At 44.7% G+C, this 21,813-nt stretch overlaps 1 long non-coding RNA gene across 1 annotated transcript; it reads right to left on the reverse strand.

Moving 5' to 3' along the window:
• Positions 1-9,723: 9,723 nt before the first annotated feature.
• LOC148777538 (uncharacterized) lies at positions 9,724-19,937 on the reverse strand. Its single transcript, XR_016037495.1, has 3 exons — positions 19,642-19,937; positions 12,056-12,147; positions 9,724-9,873 (listed from the first exon to the last, which is right to left on the reverse strand). It is a non-coding gene; the product is annotated as an uncharacterized LOC148777538 (long non-coding RNA).
• Between the last annotated feature and the right edge of the window lie 1,876 nt (positions 19,938-21,813).

Below are 21,813 nucleotides of genomic sequence, written 5' to 3' on the forward strand. Positions count from 1 at the left end.
AGTGAACCCACAAACCAATATCGATAAAAGTACTGCACTCTATACCTTATCACTTCTAGGTTTGGGTTTGCAAGACTAAAATTCCCAAGGCTCCTTTATCACCCATCATAGTAACCATTGCCTCGCTTGACACTATAATCTAATTAACCAGGATTCCCACAAGAATGCTTGACTAAATCCAACAAAACACCTTTTATTCTCAATTATGCATTACAAGGAAAGGAATATTTATTCAAGGAAAAACTTATTGCATATGCCTGTGTTTTTTAAGTGAAATGTCTGGGGTTTTTTATTCTGCTAAGGTATACATACTATGAAATTGACCACCTACACCATTTCTAAGAATACAGTTCAGTGGCATTCTGTGTTGACAGAATCACCTTGTTGTCAACCATTACCACCATCCATTTCCAGAGCTTCTTCTTGCTAACTGAAACCACCCGAGAGTCAGTAACTCCCCATCCCTCCATTCTGCTTTCTGCCTCTGCACATTTGACTACTCTGCTGCTGCTGCTAAGTCGCTTCAGTCGTGTCCGACTCTGTGCGACCCCACAGACGGAAGCCCACCAGACTCCCCCGTCCCTGGGACTGACTACTCTAGATTCCTCATAAAAGAGGAATCACACAATGCTTGTCCTTCTGTGTCTGACTTTTTTCATTTAGCGTAGTATTCTCAAGTTTCATTCATGTTATAGACTATATCCTTCTAACATTCCATTGTACGTGCCTGCCACACTTTGCTTACTCGTTATCCATTGATGGACACTTGGGTTGGTTTTCCCTTTTGCTCTTGTGAATAAGGTTGCTATGAACATGGGTATACAAATATCTATCCAAGTCCCTGCTTTCAGTTTCTTTGAGTGTACACCCAGAAGTGGAGCTGCTGGCTCGTGTGGTAAGCCTATGTTCAATTTTGTAAGGAACTGCCATACTGTTTCCCACCGTGTCTGCCTCATCTTACTTTCCCACCAGCACATGCGTAGATTTTTTAATTATAGCAAGATATAAAGAAGTAGACAATGTAGGGTTCCACTAAAAGACAGTTTTAATATTTTCACCCATTATTTAATTTCATTCTAGTATTACCAAGAGATGGTGAAAACAAAACTTTGCCCCTAATCCTGAGCATTTTTGAGAACTTTGGGTCTTTCATACTACACGTAAAACTTTGGTCTGGAAGGGGCTCAGGGTATTTTAGCATGAAACACTCGTATCAAACTCACTTGCAGACAGTTTCCTTTGGTCTTTGTTATTTTTATTTCCTCCCCCCTCCTTTTTTTTAGCAGAAAGCAACTTTATCTGAGACAAACTATCAAAGGAAAGGCTTCATTTGCCCTTTGAAGTTTCTTAATAACCTCTCATTCCCATGTCCCTCATGGCAAAATGAAAATTCCCATAATTTATTTTTAAAAATATCAGAAGTTTCCACAGTAGCTTGCTCTTAAAAGTTCACACATAGGTCTTTTGAAAATTTGGAAAGTATTCTATTTCCCTACCTCAGCTGTCTCCCACTCTGATCAACCTTTCATCTGCAAACAATGAATTAAATTCTGTTTTAAATCCTAGACACATTGACTGCTCCTGCTCACCTCTGGTACAGGACTAGGATATTCCTGAAATACCAGTTGGTGACAGAAATTAATTTCTTAAATCACAAGGAAAAAAAAATAAAAACACTAAAGTCATATAAAGAAGTCTTGAAATATCTGACCTGACCACTTCCGAATTAGATTGTCTCTCTTCTTTAACCAACGTTTATTATTATTGCTTTATTTTATTATTTTAGAGCTTTCCGAGACACACAGCACTTACCCCCATTCCATATTATTATCCCCTTGATTTGTGTGCTTTCATTTTGTCCTTCCAGCTACAATGCGTGTGTGTGTGTGCTAAACTGCTTCAGCCGTGTCTGACTCTTTGCGACCCCATGGACTGCAGCCTGCCAGACTTCTCTGTCCGTGGAATTCTCCAGGCAAGAATACTGGAGCAGACTGCCACTTCCTCCTCCAGGGGTTCTTCTCGGCCCAGGGACGGAACCTGCATCTCTTACGTCGCCTGCATTGACAGCCGTATTCTTCAACACTCGCACTCCCTGAGAAGCCCCCAGCTATAGTGTAAACTACTGCAAAGGTGGCTCTGGATCTGCTATTTCTTTTTATTCCCAAACTTTTCCTTAACATGGCACCCATTCATGGCTCCAAGGAAAATACGTGTCTGACTGTTTCATTGCTTGAGGACTATGTCAGTTCACACTGCGGGCTCCCAATGAAATACTAATCAACAATCTCTTTCTCTATGGATTCAAATGAATCATATCTGAATTTCACACTTTCTTTGAACTTCCTGACTCACTAACTCCAATATCTAACCAGTGATCTGACCACACTTGGATTGACCAAACAAGGGCACAGGTGAGGCATGCCTCTTGCTGTCTTACACTTTGGGCGTGCTGCATTCCTGAAATGATTCAACTAGATTTCACCATCTTAAAATCACCAGACAACAAACAGTCAGCAAGTGGACAGCCAAGGAGAGGGGAGACACTTGGAAATACCAGAAATTCTGCAGGGAGGGACCCAGTTTTAAGTGAAGAATAAGTCTTCAATAAGTCCACTTCATGGACAAGAAAAGAGGCAGCGAATGCCAAAGCATACAGGACTGAAGAGCATGGAAACTGTGTGCATTTTCATGACATAATCTATTTGCCCCCATGTGGTAAGACAGCCCATCATAAATGGAAACGGGCTCTTTACTCACAGGAAAGGATGACGACGACCTGACAAGTGACAACAGTGATCATAGCAACGGCTGAGCACTGAATTTGTGCTTAAGCAATTGCTAAGTCACTTTTTTTGTTTGTTTTTAACAACATCCCTGCAAGTCAGGTATTAAAATACCTACTCTAAGGTGAGGTTATTTAGATTAAATATCACACCCACTTACTTGAGCTGCCCTGGTATTTAGTCCTAAAGCTACTGGACTCCAAAGTGCGTGCCACATATTTTATCAGTCAGACTAAGCCAGACGGGCCCTGAGAATGTGTTCTAACTTCCACTTCTCCTCGGAAGAGAGGTTGGCACTGGCCTAATAACCTTGAACACTCTGCTTTACAGCCTGGTATGTCAAGAGTTTGTCTAAAGTACCACGAGAACAGCACATAACCTTAATCTGACTATATACTTTGTCACCCAAACCAGATCTCTATGTCCTGGGACAAATGTTTAATCAGTTGGATCACCAGAAAAACAAGCATTAACTTGGACTATCCAAAGCAAACTAGGATATAACGTACTACCCTCTCCTACCAAAGACAGCTATTCCTGATAGCAATGCTGTAAATTAAGTGACCAACTATCTGAAGTATTGAATAGCTGAAGTAGTTTTAGGGACTTCCCTGGTGGTCGAGAGACTGAGATTCTGTACTTATACCGTGGGGGTGTAGCTTTGACACCTGGTCGGAGAACTAGGATCCTATAGGTGGTACAGCATGGACACAAATTTTTTTTAGAAAAAGTATTTTTAAAGCTAGGTCAACTGAACTATAATTTACATACAGTAAAAACTGACTATAATAAGCATACAGTTCTATGAACCTGAACAATCATGAGTTGTATAACCACCATAACAATCAAGAATAGAATATTACACTGCCAAATTTAGAGCTAATCCTCTCTCTGAACCCAGTCTGGCCCTATAGTTTTACTTTCCTTAAGCGTTGTATTGAAGAAATCCTAGAAGATAGCCTTGGAGCCTGGCTTCTGTCAGCCTAACACATCTGAGATTTATCCATGTTGTTGCATGGACCGGTAGTCCTTTCTATTTAAGTAGTTTCCATGGTGTGAATGTACTCCAGTCTGTCCAGCTATTCATCAGTGGATAGACATTTGGGCTGTCTTCGGCTTTGGGGTGGTTTTGGATAAATCTGTTAGTAAGCATTCACATGTAGATTACTGTGTGGACATGCGTCATCATTTCCCTGATGTAAATATCCAGGAGTAGGAAGGCTGGATTAGAGTGGCAAGTGTAGGCTAATATATAAGAAACCAACAGCTGGTTTCTCAAAGCACTTGTCCCTTTCTATTCTTCCACCAGCACAGTGGGAGTTGCATTAGCTCTGCTTAGGGCCAGCATGCTAGGGAAATGCCAATGGCATTTGCGGCTGCAGCCTTCCCAGTGCATCGTATCGAGGTACTCCAGTTTTCAAGGTGGAGATTCTGAGGATCCTAGGAGGGTACACAGTTGATAGGTGGTAAACCTTGGATGTGAAAACAGGAACTTGCTTTTGACTCTGTTACTTGCTGCCTCTCTACCAGACTGGAGTGAGAAACGTTTGGAAAGACTTTGTGGAAGCCAGTGTGGGAGGCTCTTGAAGGCCAAACAGGTGAATTTGGGTGCTATTCTGCAGGGATTAGGTAACTATCAAAAGATTTTGAGCAAGATGGTAAGGTGTCAAAAGCAGTATCTGGGAGAGATTAACTGGACCACAATAGAAAGAAAATTGGAAAAGGGAAGGCTGAGTGTCAGGTGGGTGAGTAAGCCTTTATCTAATGAGAAGCCCAGCACAAGCTGATGAAATCCCCTCAGCTTTCCTCCAAATGTGGTCCAAGGAGCAGCCACAGCAGAAGCAGAATCAGGCTGTTTTTTTCTCTTTTTGGGGGCCATGGGCCTTGTAGGATTTTAGTTCTCCAACCAGGGACTGAACCTGAACCCTGGTGATGAAAGTGACATGTCCTAACCACTGGACTGCCAGGGAGTTTCCCACATTAGGCTTTAATATGTGTAGACGCCTAGGCCACATGGAGACCTCTGTTGGACCAGAATCTTTTAAGTGTAGGCCCAACTGTTGACATTTTAAACATACTCTCCGAGGAGTTCTTGAATACATTAAATGATTTAAATAATCAAGAAAGCAAGATCAGGGCGTCCCTTGTGGACCAGTGGTGAGGAGTCTGCCTGCCAACGCAAGAGACGCAGCTTCGATCCCTGGTCTGGGAAGATCCCACACGCCACGAAGCAACTAAACCTGTGTGCCGCAGCTACTGAGTCTGTGCTATGGAGCCAGAGAGCCACAGCTGCTGAGCCCCGAGCTGCCACCCCAAGCCTGTGCACCCAGGACCCGTGCGCCACCCCTCGAGAGTACTCCTGCTCACCCCAACCAGAGAAGAGCTTGCGTGGCAACACAAGCCCAGCACAGCCAAAAATATAATGAACACAATTAGTTTTTAAAAGAGAAAGCAATTTCAGCTAAATCAGGTATCAGCAAACTTTTCCATAAAGAGGACTTTTCAGGGCATACAGTCTGTTGCCTGAACCAGCCATATGACTTGTGGGGCTCACTGAAAGTTGAAAATGCAGAGTCCCTCGTTCAAAAATTGTTAATAGCTTCAAGATGGATACAGCAGAACATTAAACCAAGAACCAGACCCTTCTACCTGGGTCTCTCTACAACTGCTCAAGTTACTCGCCCAGGATGCTGCCGTGTCTGTCAGAACTAGTCAACTCTGCAATACAACTGACCCTTGAACATGGGTTTGAAATGCACAGTCCACTTACACATGGATTTTTTTTTCCAATAAATATGTTCTACACTACTACACAATCCACAGTCCCCTATATCTGAGGATTTGGTACCCAAAATATGGAGGACCAAATATGATACTTGAGCATGCATGGATTTTGGTATTCACTGTGGGTCCTGGAACCAATGACTGTAGATACTAAGGGATGGGATGACTTATTTGTCTCTGCCCCCACAGCACAGAAGCAACCATAGACGACAATGAAATAGACATCTATGGAATAAGCACAGTTCCATCTGGAGGTTAATTTGGCTAGGTAAATCTTCAAGTGAATTTCATTTGTACTGACAGTCTTACTTAATCCAAAGGAATGAATAAGCTGCACCGACTGGGTTAAAAAACAAGGGTGCTTAGACACCAAAAGAATATTCTGCACTCTAGGACTTCTCCAAGGCAAGCATTGTTCCTAGCTTGTCTGTCATCTCATAAGTCAGCTAAAATCCACTTCAAAGAAAGTTATAACCTGTTCACTTCTACAAGATTATCCAAAAAGTAAAGACAGTTTTTGTGACTGTGTCAGAAATCAGATTACAGCAATACGGCGGGCTTTTCTGTCAAAGTAAACCAAGAATAATTTAGAACTCAGTTGAAATTGCAACTCCCATCTTGAAAACATTTAACCAGCTTTTTCCCGGATGTAACAATTCTCTAAGCGTTAGACGTGTCCTACTTATCTGACTTCACACTACTCTCTCCTACCACACAGCATTTCAGACCTTAGCCACTCTCTCCACTAATAAAATCAGAACCACTCTTAAAAACCAAGAAGATATATCTACCTGGGATAACATTTGTGAAAAGCAACTAGCTCAGATACACAGTAGATGTTCAAAAAATATTTGCTCTTCTCTGACGATAAAATCATACAAAACCAATAAATGAAAGAAAAACAGTATAATTTCACCAGGAGAAGGGGGGAAAATGTTGGCATATTTTCTAGTCTTAATTGTTCTGGTGCCCGTGGCCATGACTGTTTTAGGAAAACATATGCTACACAGCTGCAGATGCAAACCTGATTACCTCTAAATTAATAACATGTAGGAGGGGACACTTGCAGCTGGGATAGCGAGAGTGCCAAAGAGAACCGCAGTGCAATACAGTCCTGTTCACATTTGTAACTGTTTATTTTATCATAAATATCTTTAAATAATCATAATAAAAATCCAACCCCTGGAGGAGAGGAAGCACAACAAAAGCAATCAAACTTACCACAGCCACTTCGCTGCTCTGGACCAGCCACTTGGGGGTCATTGTCATCAGAGTCCCAGCTGGTTTTCTCTCTTGGGCCTCTGGCTCTGGGGACGTGGAATCTTTCAGCAGCTAAAGTGATCACAGAGGGGAGACTGCATGTACCTTTCAGCAGTCAAAGAGTTAGCATTCACCATCTACACAGCTCGCGTCAAACACGGAAGTTGGAGAAGAAAAATCACAGCTGGGAATTTCTGCTTAAGGTTCATCTTTCAAGAGCAAAACTAATGTAAATACCACATAATGGGAGGACTGGGGGAGAGGAGTTGGGAAGGCTTTGAGCAAAGTGCACAGATGCTTCCTTAAGACACAGTGTTTCCCTAAACAGGTGCCGAGGGGAAGAAAAGAAGGAAGTTTGTTGGTAACTTAGGGTCTGAATAATCGGGTTCAGTCAGTTCAATTGCTCAACCTATTCGACTATTTGTGACCCCATCGACTGCTGCACGCCAGGCCTCCCTGTCCATCACCAACTCCCGGAGCTTATTCAAACTCATGTCCATCGAGTCGGTGATGCCATCCAATCATCTCATCCTCTGTCATTCCCTTCTCCTGCCTTCTATCTTTCCCAGCATCAGGGTCTTTTCCAGTGAGTCAGTTATTCACATCGGGTGGCCAAAGTATTGGAGCTTCAGCTTCAGCATCAGTCCTTCCAATGAATATTCAGGACTGATTTCCTTTAGAATTGACCGGTTTGATCTCCTTGCAGTCCAAGGGACTCTCAAGAGTCTTCTGCAATACCACAGTTCCAAAGCATCAGTTCTTCAGTGCTCAGCTTTCTTTATGGTCCAACTCTCACATCTATACATGACCACTGGAAAAACCATAGCTTTGACTAGACGGACCTTTGTTGGCAAAGTAATGTCTCTGCTTTTTAATATGCTATCTAGGTTGGTCATAACTTTCCTTCCAAGGAGCAAGCATCTTTTCATTTCATGGCTACAGTAACCATCCAAATTTTGGAGCCCAAGAAAATAAAGTCTGTCACTGTTTCCATTGTTCCCCCATCTATTTGCCATGACGTAATGAGACTGGATGCCATGATCTTAGTTTTCTGAATGTTGAGTTTTAAGTCGGCTATTTCACTCTCCTCTTTCACTTTCATCAAGAGGCTCTTTAGTTCTTCTTCGCTTTCTGCCATAAGGGTGGTGTCATCTGCATATCTGAAGTTATTGATATTTCTCCTGGCAATCCTGATTCCAGCTTGTGCTTCATCCAGCCCAGCGTTTCTCATGATGTACTGTGCATGTAGGTTAAATAAGCAGAATGACAATATACAGCCTTGACATACTCCTTCCCCAATTTGGAACCAGTCTACTGTTCCATGTCTGATTCTAACTGCTGCTTCTTGACCTCCACACAGATTTCTCAGGAGGCAGGTCAGGTGGTCTGGTATTCCCATCTCTTGAAGAATTTTCCATAGTTTGTTGTGATCCACACAGTCAAAGGCTTTGGCATAGTCAATAAAGCAAAAATAGATGTTTTTCTGGAACTCTCTTGCTTTTTCAATGATCCAGTGGATGTTGGCAGTTTGATCTCTGGTTCCTCTGCCTTTTCTAAATCCAGCTTGAACATCTGAAAGTTCTCGGTTCACATACTGTTGAAGCCTGGCTTGAAGAATTTTGAGTATGACTTTGCTAGCATGTGAGATATGTGCAATTGTGTGGTAGTTTGAGCATTCTTCAGCATTGCCTTTCTTTGAGATTGGAATCAAAACTGACCTTTTCCAGTCCTGTGGCCACTGCTGAGTTTTCCAAATTTGCTGGCATATTGAGTGCAGCACTTTCACAGCATCATCTTTCAGGATTTGAAATAGCTCAACTGGAATTCCATCACCTCCACTAGCTTTGTTTGTAGTGATGTTTCCTAAGGCCCACCTGACTTCATACTCCAGGTTGTCTGGCTCTAGGTCAGTGATCACACCATCATGATTATCTAGGTCGTGAAGATCTTTTTTGTACAGTTCTTCTGTGTATTCTTGCCACCTCTTCTTAATATCTTCTGCTTCTGTTAGGTCCATACCATTTCTGTCCTTTATTGAGCCCATCTTTGCATGAAATGTTCCCTTGGTATCTCTAATTCTCTTGACGAGATCTCTAGTCTTTCCCATTCTATTGTTTTCCTCTATTTCTTTGCACTGATCACTGAGGAAGGCTTTCTTATCTCTCCTTGCTATTCTTTGGAACTCTGCATTCAGATGGGTATATCTTTCCTTTTCTCCTTTGCCTTTAGCTGATCCTGGGTTATCTAAAGATTATCCTGGACTGTAGCCTGCCAGGTTCCTCCATCCATGGGATTTTCCAACAAGAATACTAGAGTCAGTTGCTATTTCCTTCTCTAGGGGATCTACCTGACCCAGAGATTGAACCTGGGTCTCTCACACTGAAGGCAGTCTCTTTACCGTCTGAGCTACCAGGGAAGCCCAATGTTGGTTTAATCCTGGATAAAGGCTAACACCCACATTATTAAGATTAATTAGTAAATTCATCAGTAAGAGTTTTGTTAAAGTCAAATAATCCTGACGTTCCCCATTCCTATGTAAAAACACTAAAAGGATCTGAAAAATAGAGTCCCATACTTGACCTGGAAGTTTTAAGTCCATTTTTATTGGAAAAGAAAGATGTGTTCTTGTGAAATTAGGACTGAGTGCTAACCAATTTGGTTCAGTTCAGTTCAGTTCAGTCGCTCAGTCATGTCCGACTCTCCATGACCCCATGAATCACAGCACGCCAGGCCTCCCTGTCCATCACCAACTCCCAGAGTTCACTCAAACTCATGTCCATCGAGTTGGTGATGCCATCCAGCCATCTCATTCTCTGTCATCCCCTTCTCCTCCTGCCCCCAATCCCTCCCAGCATCAGAGTCTTTTCCAGTGAGTCAACTCGTCGCATGAGGTGGCCAAAGTATTGGAGTTTCAGCTTTAGCATCAGACCTTCCAATGAACACCCAGGACTGATCTCCTTTAGAATGGACTGGTTGGATCTCCTTGCAGTCCAAGGGAATCTCAAGAGTCTTCTCCAGCACCACAGTTCAAAAAAGAATCTAAATGCTATGGGATTGGAAGAAAGAGGAGAGTAGTTGGCAAAATATGACTTCATCTCTCTGAGTTCAGATTCCTTACCCATAAATTGAATACCGCTTGCAGCATAGGTTTGTAAATATAATCATAAAAAATCTGTATGCCTGGCATGCAGTAGCCCCATGTAATCAGCTAAACCTGAATCTGAAGGAAATGTATGGAGGGTCTGGTAGGAAATGACCTGAATCTGTGAACAGGACACTTGTATTAGGCAGCAAGGGAAACTGGGCCAAAAAAACAGCAAAGGGTTTATGTTGGGCTCTGGGTACACTGAGGTTGGAAGACAACCGTGGTCATGGAGCCGGGTCATGGGGTTTGTAGTTGACCCTGAAGGCAGCAGAACTCACTAGGTATTTGAGGTGGTGTGGCAGAGACCACCAGCTCTGCTCCCACCTTCACCGTCTCTTTATCTGGGCACAGGTAGCCCACCTTCCCAGACTCCTTTGCAGCTATGTGTGGCCATACAGCTGAGAACCAGCCAACAAAAAACATGTGGAGATAATGTGTCCCACTTTAAGACCTAGCCCATGAAACACCTTTATTCCTATTCTTCCTTGCACTCCTCCTCTTCCAGTTGATTTGGACAACTGGAATTGCAGCTGCAGGGGAACCTCGAAGGTGTTGTGCCAGAGATGCTGGAATGCTCAGTGACTTTGTCAGGGCCCCATCTCCAATCTAGAAGCATCCGGGACTGTTACTGAAAGTTTTTTTTTCATTATACTGATATATTTAGGTCTTTTTGTTACCATAGTTTAAAGTGACAATCCTAGCTAATCTAGCTAGATAGCTGAATGGTGAAAGCAGTGCTTTAACAAAATGGCATACCTGGGATCAAAGAAGGAATAATAAAATAAGAACTGCCATGAAAGTATTAGTCACTCAGTCGTGTCTGACTGCTTGCAACCCCATGAACTATAGTCTGCCAGGCTCTTCTGTCCATGGAATTCTCCAGGCAAAAATACAGAAATACTGGAGTGGGTTGCCATTCCCTTCTCCAGGGGATCTTCCCAACCCAGGGATTGAACCCAGGTCTCCTGCATTGCAGGAAGATTCTTTACTGTCTGTTCTAAGGAAGCCCTAAGAACTACCATAGTGAATGCTTTATGTGATAATAATAAATTATGTAATGTTTAATATATGCCAGTAATTGTTTAAAAGCACTTTGTGTATATTATCTGTATCAACTAATTTTAATTTTCTTAACTCTTAGATCAACACTACTATTGTCCACATTTCAGACTAATAAACTGAGGCATAAAATATTTAAACACTTTGCCCACAGTTAACATAGCTGTACATAAGATCTCATTTGGTTCTTCCACTAACTGATTCTCTGAGGTAACTATTCTTATCCCCAGAAGACTGAGACTGAGAACTCAAAATGTTTTGAGAATACATGGTCAGCAAGTTGGAGATTCTGGACTTGGCCCCCAAGAACCTTCAGAGGTCATTTGTTATCATCCAGCCTCTCTCCCCAGAGTCTGGAACTCAAGAAATCAGCTTGGTGTCTTCTTGAGAACCAAAGAAGCTGGAGGGAAAACTTTACTGACGCTTTATTGTCAGAGCTAATTATTCAGTGGGTTGATCTATCTCTCCACCTCTCGTTAGACTCTCGTTAGACTATTTTTCAGTAAAATAAACAACAAGCTTGAATTTCTCCAATCTGTGCAAATCCCATACCTGTTACATTTCCTGAAGGGATTCTAGACTTCTTTTAGCTTTCTCCTATGGGAGCGGCTGTGATTAAAACTGAGGGCCTCCTCAGGCAATGGAGTAATAGATTGATAGGGAGAAGGCAATGGCACCCCACTCCAGTCCTCTCGCCTGGAAAATCCCATGGATGGAGGAACCTGGTAGGCTGCAGTCCACGGGGTCGCTAAAAGTCAGACACCACTGAGCGACTTCACTTTCACTTTTCCTTTCCTACACTGGAGAAGGAAATGGCAGCCCACTCCAGTGTTCTTGCCTGCAGAATCCCAGGGACGGGGGAGCCTGGTGAGCTGCCATCTATGGGGTCGCACAGAGTCGGACACGACTGAGCACACACACAGATGAGGAAAATGAATCTTAGAGGCACAGAATCGCCCCTAATCACACAACAGGGAGGCTGAGACCAAAACCCAATTACAACAAAGCAAACGTTCCTACAAACCAGTGTACCAGGCTTCCCCGATGACTCAGCAGGTAAAGAACACTCCCGCGGTTCAAGAGACGCAGGTTCGATTCTTGGATCAGGAAGGTCTCCTGGAGGAGGAAATAGAAACCTATATCAGTATTCTTGCCTAAAATATCCTATGGACAGAGGAGCCTGGAGGGCTACAATCCACTAGGTCACAAAGAGTCAAACACAACTGAGCAAATGAGCACACACCAATATACCAGTTATTCCTAATACGCCAATCATCTAGGATAGCAGGATGAACACTGGAAAAACCGTGGTTTGAATCCTAACTGTACCACTGTGCTTTGGGCAGTAGTTAATAATAACTAATTTACAGGTTGATTGTGAGAACTGAAAGACGGAAAACACAGGAAGCCTCTCACCAGAGTATCTGGTACCGGGAATGGATTAACAAATATCTCCTTCATGTTTTCCACCCCACCATTTGTAGCCCACATCCAGTGATTAGATGTCAAAATAGAATGTATTAAATCCTGTCTGTATCCCAAGAAAAGTAGATCACCTGCTAGCCAGATAGAATGATTTAAAACAAAGGCAAATTTTTCTATTGGGGAAGCACAGGGCAGATCATCTCTACCAGACAGCCCACAGGGACACAGCTGCAGTGTTTATCCTGCACGGACATCCCCCTCCAGGCTGGTTGGTGACACCCCGCTGAGAGCTTTTTGTTCCACTGGGCACTCTCCCACTTCTCAATTAGACTGAGGTACTCAGTATGAGAATCATCAAAGCTATCAGTTCAGTTCAGTTCAGTTGCTCAGTCGTGTCCAACTCTCTGCGACCCCATGAATCACAGCACGCCAGGCCTCCCTGTCCATCACCAACTCCCGGAGTTCACGCAAACTCATGTCCACAGAGTCGGTGATGCCATCCAGCCATCTCATTCTCTGTCGTCCCCTTCTCCTCCCGCCCCCAACCTTTCCCAGCATCAGAGTCTTTTCCAGTGAGTCAACTCATCCCATGAGGTGGCCAAAGTATTGCAGTTTCTGCTTTAGCATCAGTCCTTCCAATGAACACCCAGGATTGATCTCCTTTAGAATGGACTGGTTGGATCTCCTTGCAGTCCAAGGGACTCTCAAGAGTCTTCTCCAGCACCACAGTTCAAAAGCATCAATTCTTCGGCGATCAGCTTTCTTCACAGTCCAACTCTCACATCCATACATGACCACGGGAAAAACCATAGCCTTGACTAGACGGACCTTGGTTGGCAAAGTAATGTCTCTGCTTTTTAATATACTATCAAGGTTGGTCATAACTTTCCTTCCAAGGAGTAAGCGTCTTTTAATTTCATGGCTGCAATCAGCATCTGCAGTGATTTTGGAGCCCAAAATAATAAAGTCTGACACTGTTTTCACTGTTTCCCCATCTATTTCCCATGAAGTGATGGGACCAGATGCCATGATCTTTGTTTTCTGAATGTTGAGCTTCAAGCCAACCTTTTCACTCTCCTCTCTCACTTTCATCAAGAGGCCTTTGAGTTCCTCTTCACTTTCTGCCATAAGGGTGGTGTCATATGCATATCTGAGATTATTGATATTTCTCCCAGCAATCTTGATTCCAGCTTGTGCTTCTTCCAGCCCAGCCTTTCTCATGATGTACTCTGCATATAAGTTAAATAAGCAAGGTGACAATATACAGCCTTGACGTACTCCTTTTCCTATTTGGAACCAGTCTGTTGTTCCATGTTCAGTTCTGACTGTTGCTTCCTGACCTACATACAGGTTTCTCAAGAGGCAGGTCAGGTGGTCTGGTATTCCTATCTCTTTCAGAATTTTCCACAGTTTCTTGTGATCCACACAGTCAAAGGCTTTGGCATAGTCAATGAAGCAGAAGTAGATGTTTTTCTGGAACTCTCTTGCTTTCTCCATGATCCAGCGGATGTTGGCAATTTGATCTCTGGTGCCTCTGCCTTTTCTAAAACCTGCTTGAACATCTGGGAGTTCATGGTTCACATATTGCTGAAGCCTGGCTTGGAGAATTTTGAGCATGACTTTACTAGCGTGTGAGATATACATTCCCCCAAAAAAGTGGCACACAGCACAGCAACAGCTAATGCTTTAGGGACCTCCCTGGTGGCCCAGTGATGAAGACGCCACCCTTCCAATGCAGGGGACCTGGGTTTGCTCCCTGGTCAGGGAACTAGATCCCACCTACCACAACTGAGTTCATATGCCGAACATCCCTCATACCACAGCCAAGACCTGGCACAGCCAAATAAATAAAATGTTTATGTAAATAAATAATTTAAAAAGCTAAGGCTTTGAGCTTCCTTATCAATATGGCTTAGGACAAGAAATGTTTCCTTTCTGCTTATTAAAGACCCCAGGAATTTTGGTTCATGTACGATGCCATCTTAGAAGCAGAGTTGAGAAAGATTACATCAGATAGTAAAATAATTTAAACAGCTGATACCTAATACGTGGGTTTCAATTACTTGACTGTTTACTTAAAGTAGTGTTTATTCTACTCTGTTTTAATCTTTTAATCCCTAGGTTTTTAATCGAGTCCATAGAGCCAACTGTCTTAATTCTTATATCCATATAGAACTTTAAAACAGTCAAGATTAACACCAGGCAAAATACGATATTGTTTCTTGGCTCAAGTACACGTAGCTTATGAAATATTGAGTTAATTTCAGGTAAGCAAATGCAAACAGAAACGTCAATCTATTCAAACCTTCCTTCCCTAGTGCTATTCTTATTTAACTAAAGTGATGTATAGCAGCACTCTGCTGTATTAAGAATCACTGGGCTTTTTTTAAAAGTTTTACATCCAAAAAATATATTTTTTCACAGTGTTTAACCCAATACCCAGCATATGGTAACACTCACTAAGCAGCTGCTATTGTACAATATTTGCAGAAGTGTTAGAAGTGGCAATAATAATAGTAGTGTCTATCTCCTATGTGTCGGACCCCAAAATATATTCATTTATATGTTTATAACCTCAAAATAAAGCCTGTCTATGAATTAGGAATCATCACTCCCATTTTACAGATGAGAAAAGAGTTGCAATAAATTATCAAGTCTACTGAGTGGTAGAGCTGAGTAGTGACTCTAGGATGATATAATTCCAAAGCCCACGCATGCCTTGATCTGTGAGACCAGATCCTGGCCACCAGAAATCTGCCTTGCATGGTATTCAGAGGGGATCCATTAACGCTGCCACCTTAGCCTACATTCCCTTCTCTCACGTCCCTGCCATCTCTCTTCTTTCCAACCTCAGGGAAGGCTGGTGGAGAAGTAGAACACGCCAGGGAAGGGTGCTGTGGAGACTGCAGGTGGTGTTTAGACGTGGCCCTTGGCAGCAGACAGCACGCATTTGCTTGGTTCACCTTGCAATGCCCTGGCATAAGGGGCGCTATGAGCTGACCAGAGCCAGGATGGCATTTTTCTGCTTGCCGTCTGTAGAATGCTATTCTTTGAAGCTCTTCTGCTTTGTTTATAGTTATGCCCTAATCATTAGCCAGCAGGGACTTTGGGAGTTGAGTGTTCTGGGAATACTTCCTGTCAGGTTTTTCCCAGCCTCTCTCTGGAATGCCTCTGCAATCCTCTCTGTAACTCTGGGGGTGGTCCAATGTGCCCAGAGGGACTCTGACTTGTGTTGCTCAAAAGGATTCCCAGCACTCAACCTCAAAAATAGCTCAGGGCCCAAGGAGACTTCACTGAAATGTTTCTGCTTAAAAACACAAGTCTGGCCTGGTCTCTACATGTCACCCATAGGGAAGTCTTTTGCTGCTTACTTTTAAAATTATATGTCACTGGAGGGTGTTGATCTGTATGCTTATTTTGGGAACTCTGAGAAATGGGACAGGCTACCAGCGTTCAGCTATCTGTGAGAAGAAACTCTAAACGCCCCCAGAAGAAATCAGCAGGGGGACTTTGCCCTTGACAGTCAGACACCTGGGAGACGGGGACTAACCCTCCTGAGCCAAATGGGGCCAAAGGCTGCCCTGCTTTCCTGGAAGAGCAGCGGCAGTAAGAAAGAAGATGAACTGAGAGTCTGGGGAGGGTGGTTCGGGGCAGGTCCTGTGTGGGGCCCTGGCTCTCACACGCGCTGTCCAGGGACGTCGCCCCCCACCCAAGGAAGCCTTTCTAAGGTCCTCAGTGAAGGACTCAGCTCTGGGGACCTCACAAGACCTGGGGGTCCCTGGAGGGAAACTGAGATGGCTATGGAGAGTCATGCTGATAAAGGCTTTGACTGAGGTTCAACACTAAGCAGCTACCGAGGCAGTTAGACCTTCTAGGAAAGACGAGGAGACGAAGGGGAGCAGGCGGGGCCAAACCAGCCAGACACGCTGTGGCCCACGCTGACGCTGCCTCCATGGTCAGGAGGACCGAGGCGCGGCTTCTCATCGGTGCCGCCAGCCACGAGGACCAGATCAGCTCTTCCCCTTCCCGCCACCCGCGCTGCCTCCCACCTGCGCTGCCCACCAGGACCCGCTCTCGTCTCAGCCATCTGTGACCCTGATTGTCCGCTAAAGCTGGTCTCCGTGCCCAGCCTCTTTCTCTGCTCCGGGGGCGCTATCACACACTCCGGCAGTTCACGCTGGCTGCCAAGGAAACCGGCGCTGCTCCGCTCCTGGAAACCCAACCCTCTCAATCCCAGGCATTCCTCGAGAGAAGCCCTCTTCTGGAAAGTGCCCTGAGCACCGCACGGTAAGCGGTCAGACGCGCACGGAGGGCTGATGGCCTACGGAGGGCTGATGGCCTGCAGCGGGCCGGGGGCGGCACCGGCTGTGGGCAGGGGTCAGAGACGAACGTCCTCGTCCACAGAGCGGGGGGACTGTCCAGACGCCAGGGCCAGGGCCTCGGAGGTGAGGCGGCCCAGGGTGCGGTCAGCGGGGACTACAGAAGCACAGCGCTTATGAAGACGCTCTCTGCTGGGCCACACCACCATCCACCCCAGAAGCCACGGAGAGAAGCAAGTAAAAATGCGAATGTCTCCCTGTTATTCTTCTCAGCTATTCGCCCTTAATCCTCCCTGGTGACAGCTGAGGTTTGCACCTGCACTCAAAATCTCCCCGCTCTCTCCTTCCCAGCTAAGTCTGTCTTGCTTTTCACATCTCTGGCCTTTCTATAACTTCTACATTCCTTAGAAAACTCGTCCTCCTGGGAAAATGTCTTCCACATCCCCTACCTTCTGCCAACAGGAGATGGGAGGGGTCCTTAAGGACAAGCAGGGGGCTCTCACACCTGAAGAGCAAGCTGGCTCCCAAAGCTTTCTTCCACCATTCGCCTGCAGACTGAGCGGCAGCTCTGAGCCCAGGCTCTGCAGAGTCCCGACAGGCAAGTGAGACCCAAACCCAGAAGGAGACAGGTCTGGGCACCCACGCTGAGTCTCAGCGCTCCAGTATGGGGGGCAGCTCTGCCTTCACCCCTGGGGCCCTGAGGATTGGGCCTGGACCAGGGCAGGAAGGAGTTGGAGGAAACCAACCTCGGAGGTCTTGTAGTGACATCACTGCAGCGCAGCACCAGCCTGTGGGTGGGAGGCAGGCGGATGAGAGCCAGAGAAGGAGGGGCTGCAGGACAGCATCCCTTCTGTGACGCCACAAAGACCCTCAACATGCCTGTTTTCCTAGAAAGAAGCAAGAGGGCCAGAAGCATACGTGCATGCTAATTTGCTTCAGCTGTGTCCAACTCTTTGTGACCCTAGGGACCATAGCCCACCAGGCTCCTCTGACCATGGGGATTCTCCAGGCAAGAATACTGGAGTGGGTTGCCATGCCTTCCTCCAGGGGACCTTCCTGACCCAGGGATCGAACCTGAGTCTCTTACATCTCTTGCGTTGGCAGGAGGGTTCTTTACAGCCAGCGCCACCTAGAAGCTCAGGGCCTGGGGGGTCTCTGATAAATTACATATTAAAAAAAAAATCCAATACCTTTGCCACCTGATGCAAAGAGCTGACTCATTGGAAAAGACCCTGATGCGAAGGCAGGAGGAGAAGGGGACAACAGATGAGATGGTTAGATGGCATCACCGATTCAAAGGACATGAGTTTGAGTCAACTCCAGAAGATAGTAAAGGACAGGGAAGCCCTGCATGCTGCAGTCCACGGGGTCACAAAGAGTCAAACACGACTGACCAACAACGAAAACCAAGGGATGGTGAGAACTAGGTGAAAGCAGAGGGGTGAGTAGGCCAGCTCTTGAGTGTCTGTCCCCCGCCTCTGAACTCCTTTCTGCTTGGGTTCCATGCCAGTATCCTCACCCCATGGGCTGGACACCAGGTTTCCCATTCACCATGATTCATGTGTTTTCCTCGGGAAAAGACCCAAGTTCGAGCCTCAGCAAGGTGGGGGGTCTCTGGGTGGACAAGATGTTCTCATTAATTCCCCAGGAAGTGATCCTTGTCGTTGCCGTTGGAAAGCAAGTCATCCATTCCACGCCTTATAAAGACATGTGTTTTTCTTGAGTAAATGCTCAGTGAAACTAGTCCTTATGTTCTTTCCCCTTGATCCACAACCTCATCATTCCTTAAATAAGATGATGCCTTCAAAGCACACAGACTGCTTTGCCAGGTGGTCTAGGGAGAGACTCTGGACACTGTGGGATGGCCTATGACACACACTCTCCTCCGGAAAGGCACAGAGGCCACACAGCCGCCCTCCGCCGGGCCCTGCCACCACCCCACCCAACCCCCCTCAGAGAGTCCACCCTCCTGTGCTTGGCCTGCCTTGTCCCCCTGGCTCTGAAGAGCTGGAAGGTGGGGAAGGCACAGGGCCTCCAGAGTCTCCCAGCTCTGCATCCCTGTCTGCTGATCTGGGGGACTTATTTAACTTCTGGAAGCTACTGTTTTCTTTTTTGTTAATTAATTAATTATTATTTTTATTTTTTTAACATTTGTGGGTGCACTGGGTCTCCATTGCGGCACACAGGCTTTCTCTAGCTGCAGCGGGAAAGGGCGGCTCTTGGGTGTGGCGCACGGGCTTCTCGCCGCTCTTGTTGCAGAGCACGGGCTCCAGGTGCATAGGCTTCAGTGGTTGCAGCTCGCAGGCCTAACTGCTTTGCAACACGTGGGATCTTTCCAGACAAGGCATCGAACCCCTGTCCCCCGCACCTGCAGGCAAATTCTTTGTCACTATACATCAGGGGAGCCCCAAGCAACTACTGTTTTCTTATCAGTAAAAGGGCCATAACAATATCTACACCTCATAGCACTGTCATGGTAAAGAACCTGTCATAAAGTAAATGCGCAGAAAACAGCAAATATTACTGTTCAGTCTGTATTATTTCCTCCATCTTTATTCTCCCTGGTTACATTATTGAAGTAAAACACAGCTCACAAATTGTGTTCAAGGTAATAGAGGATTCAGCTTAAATACATTTTCTGCCTAGACTTCCCTGGTAGTCGAGTGGCTAAGACTCATACTCCCAATGCAGCGGACCTGGGTTCAATTCCTGGTCAGAGAACTGGATCCCACACGCTGCAACTAAGTAAAGATTCCTCCAGGCCTCAACTAAGGCCTAGAGCAGCCAGATAACTATTAAAAAAAGAAGAAGCAGCAGCACACATTTTCATTTCAAGCCATGGAAGAGAAAATAATTCTAGATCAACCTTAGCAAATAATCAGGTGGCTGGATCATCACACCGACGAGGAGATCTCACTGTACCAGTGGATGAGCATTGGACAGGAGGTTGACTGAAGGTATGTTGGACTGTCAAAACCCCACAGAACAGCATGCCTTATTGTAGTTTTCTTCTTTTACCTAAATGAAGGAGAGGAGTAAAACACAGAATGAAAACAGATGTCTTTGTGAGTTAGAGATTTTTGCTGACCATGGCTCCAGCGGACTGACATGAAGAGGTCACGAGACAGGGATGCTCTTCAGCAGGCGGTGGAAGCAAACTCTTCCCAGATGTTCTGCCTGAATAGACACAGGCTTCCCAGTGGGGGAGGATCTTTGGTGTTGTGTCTAAACTCGTTAGATGAACTGAAGAGACCATATTTTGATTTCTGGGTGTAAACCCCTCCCTCTCTCATTGCATAAAACATACAAACTCGGTCTCTCTCTCCCTTTCCCTTGTTTTGGTATAAAGTAGATATTCAACATTAAGAACAAAAAGGAAGACCTAGGATGAGTTAATGACAGATCTCTTGATCATATTTAGTGATCATCTGCAAAGTGCTTTCACATAGATTACTTATTACAATCCTCACAAATATTTCTATGAGACTGGTTTCGTTATTCCCATATGAAAGGTGAGGAAGCTGAAGTTCAAAAACCTTAGGTGACTTGTGCAAAGTCACACAGCTTATGAGGGATTGAGCGTCAAACACATCCTCCACATGCAAAGTCTGTACTCTTTTCCAAAGGCAACTAAGGATAAAAATATCTAAGGATTGTAAAAAAAATCATAGTTAAAAAGCAAGCTGTTGAAGACATTTTTACTTGAAAGATGAGGAAGCTAAAGTTCTTACTATATATGAAATAGATAAACAACAAGGTCCTACTGTAGAGTATAGGGAGCTATATTTAATATCCTGTAATAAATCATTATGAAAAAGAAATTACATTTTCTTTCAATATTGTATATCAACTATACTTCAATAAAAAACATTTTTAAAGAAATACTGAAGTCCAAAGAGGCAAAATCATCTTCTTAGGCTCTCAGAGCTTGTTACAGCAAGTCAAGAATCTAGAATTCTTTCTACTACTCTTTGCTGACCCTTGAAGGAACTCCCTAAAGAATATAAGAAGCTTTCAAAGTAGAATAAACACTATAGTGCTCCTCCTGTTGTGCATGAATAAGAAGCACTCAGTTCTTCTGTTTCCCTGATTTGTATTTTGTCAGGGAATCTACAGATGGCTACTAGAGACCACTAGTGGAAGAGGCTCGATTTAGTGCTCCAGATTCCTCTGAGAACCTAGTGTGTCTTAGTTCTCAGTCGTGACCAACTCTTTGAGACCCCATGGTCTGTAGCCCGCCAGGCTCCTCTGTCCCTGGGATTTTCCAGGCAAGAACACTGGACTGAGTTGCCACTTCCTCCTCCAGGGGATTTTCCCAACCAGGGATCAAACCCTTGTCTCCTGTATCTTCTGTATTGGCAGGTGGATTCTTTATCACTGCGCAACCTTAGCAGATACCCAATAAATGTTACTTCTTGCTACTGCTATTACTAATAAAGAGATGGGAATACCAGACCACCTTACCTGCCTCCTGAGAAATCTGTATGCAGGTTAAGAAGCGACTGTTAGAGCCAGACATGGAACAACAGACTGGTTCCAAATTGGGAAAGGAGTACATCAAGGCTGTATATTGTCACCCTGTTTATTTAACTTATATACAGAGTACATCATGTGAAATGCTGGGCTGGATGAAGCACAAACTGGAATCAAGATTGTCAGGAGAAATAACCTTAGGTATGCAGATGACACCACCCTTATGGCAGAAATCGAAGAGCAACTAAAGAGCCTCTTGATGAAAGTGAAAGAGGAGAGTGAAAAAGCCGGCTTAAAACTCAACATTCAAAACACTAAGATTATGGCATCTGGTCCCATCACTTCATGGCAAACAGATGGTGAAACAATGGAAACCATCACTTCATGAAAAATAGATGAGGAAACAATGGAAACCATGACAGACCTTATTTTCTCGAGCTCCAAAATCACTGCAGATGGTGACTGCAGCCGTGAGATGGAAAAGGTGCTTGCTCCTTGGAATTAAAGAAAGCTGAGCGCAGAAGAATTGATGCTTTGGAACTGTGGTGCTGGGGAAGACTCTTGA

The sequence above is a fragment of the Moschus berezovskii genome, chromosome 6 (genome assembly GCF_049115385.1).
Source record: "Moschus berezovskii isolate FMDL1 chromosome 6, NW_MosBer_1.0, whole genome shotgun sequence".
NCBI classification, from domain to species: domain Eukaryota; kingdom Metazoa; phylum Chordata; class Mammalia; order Artiodactyla; family Moschidae; genus Moschus; species Moschus berezovskii.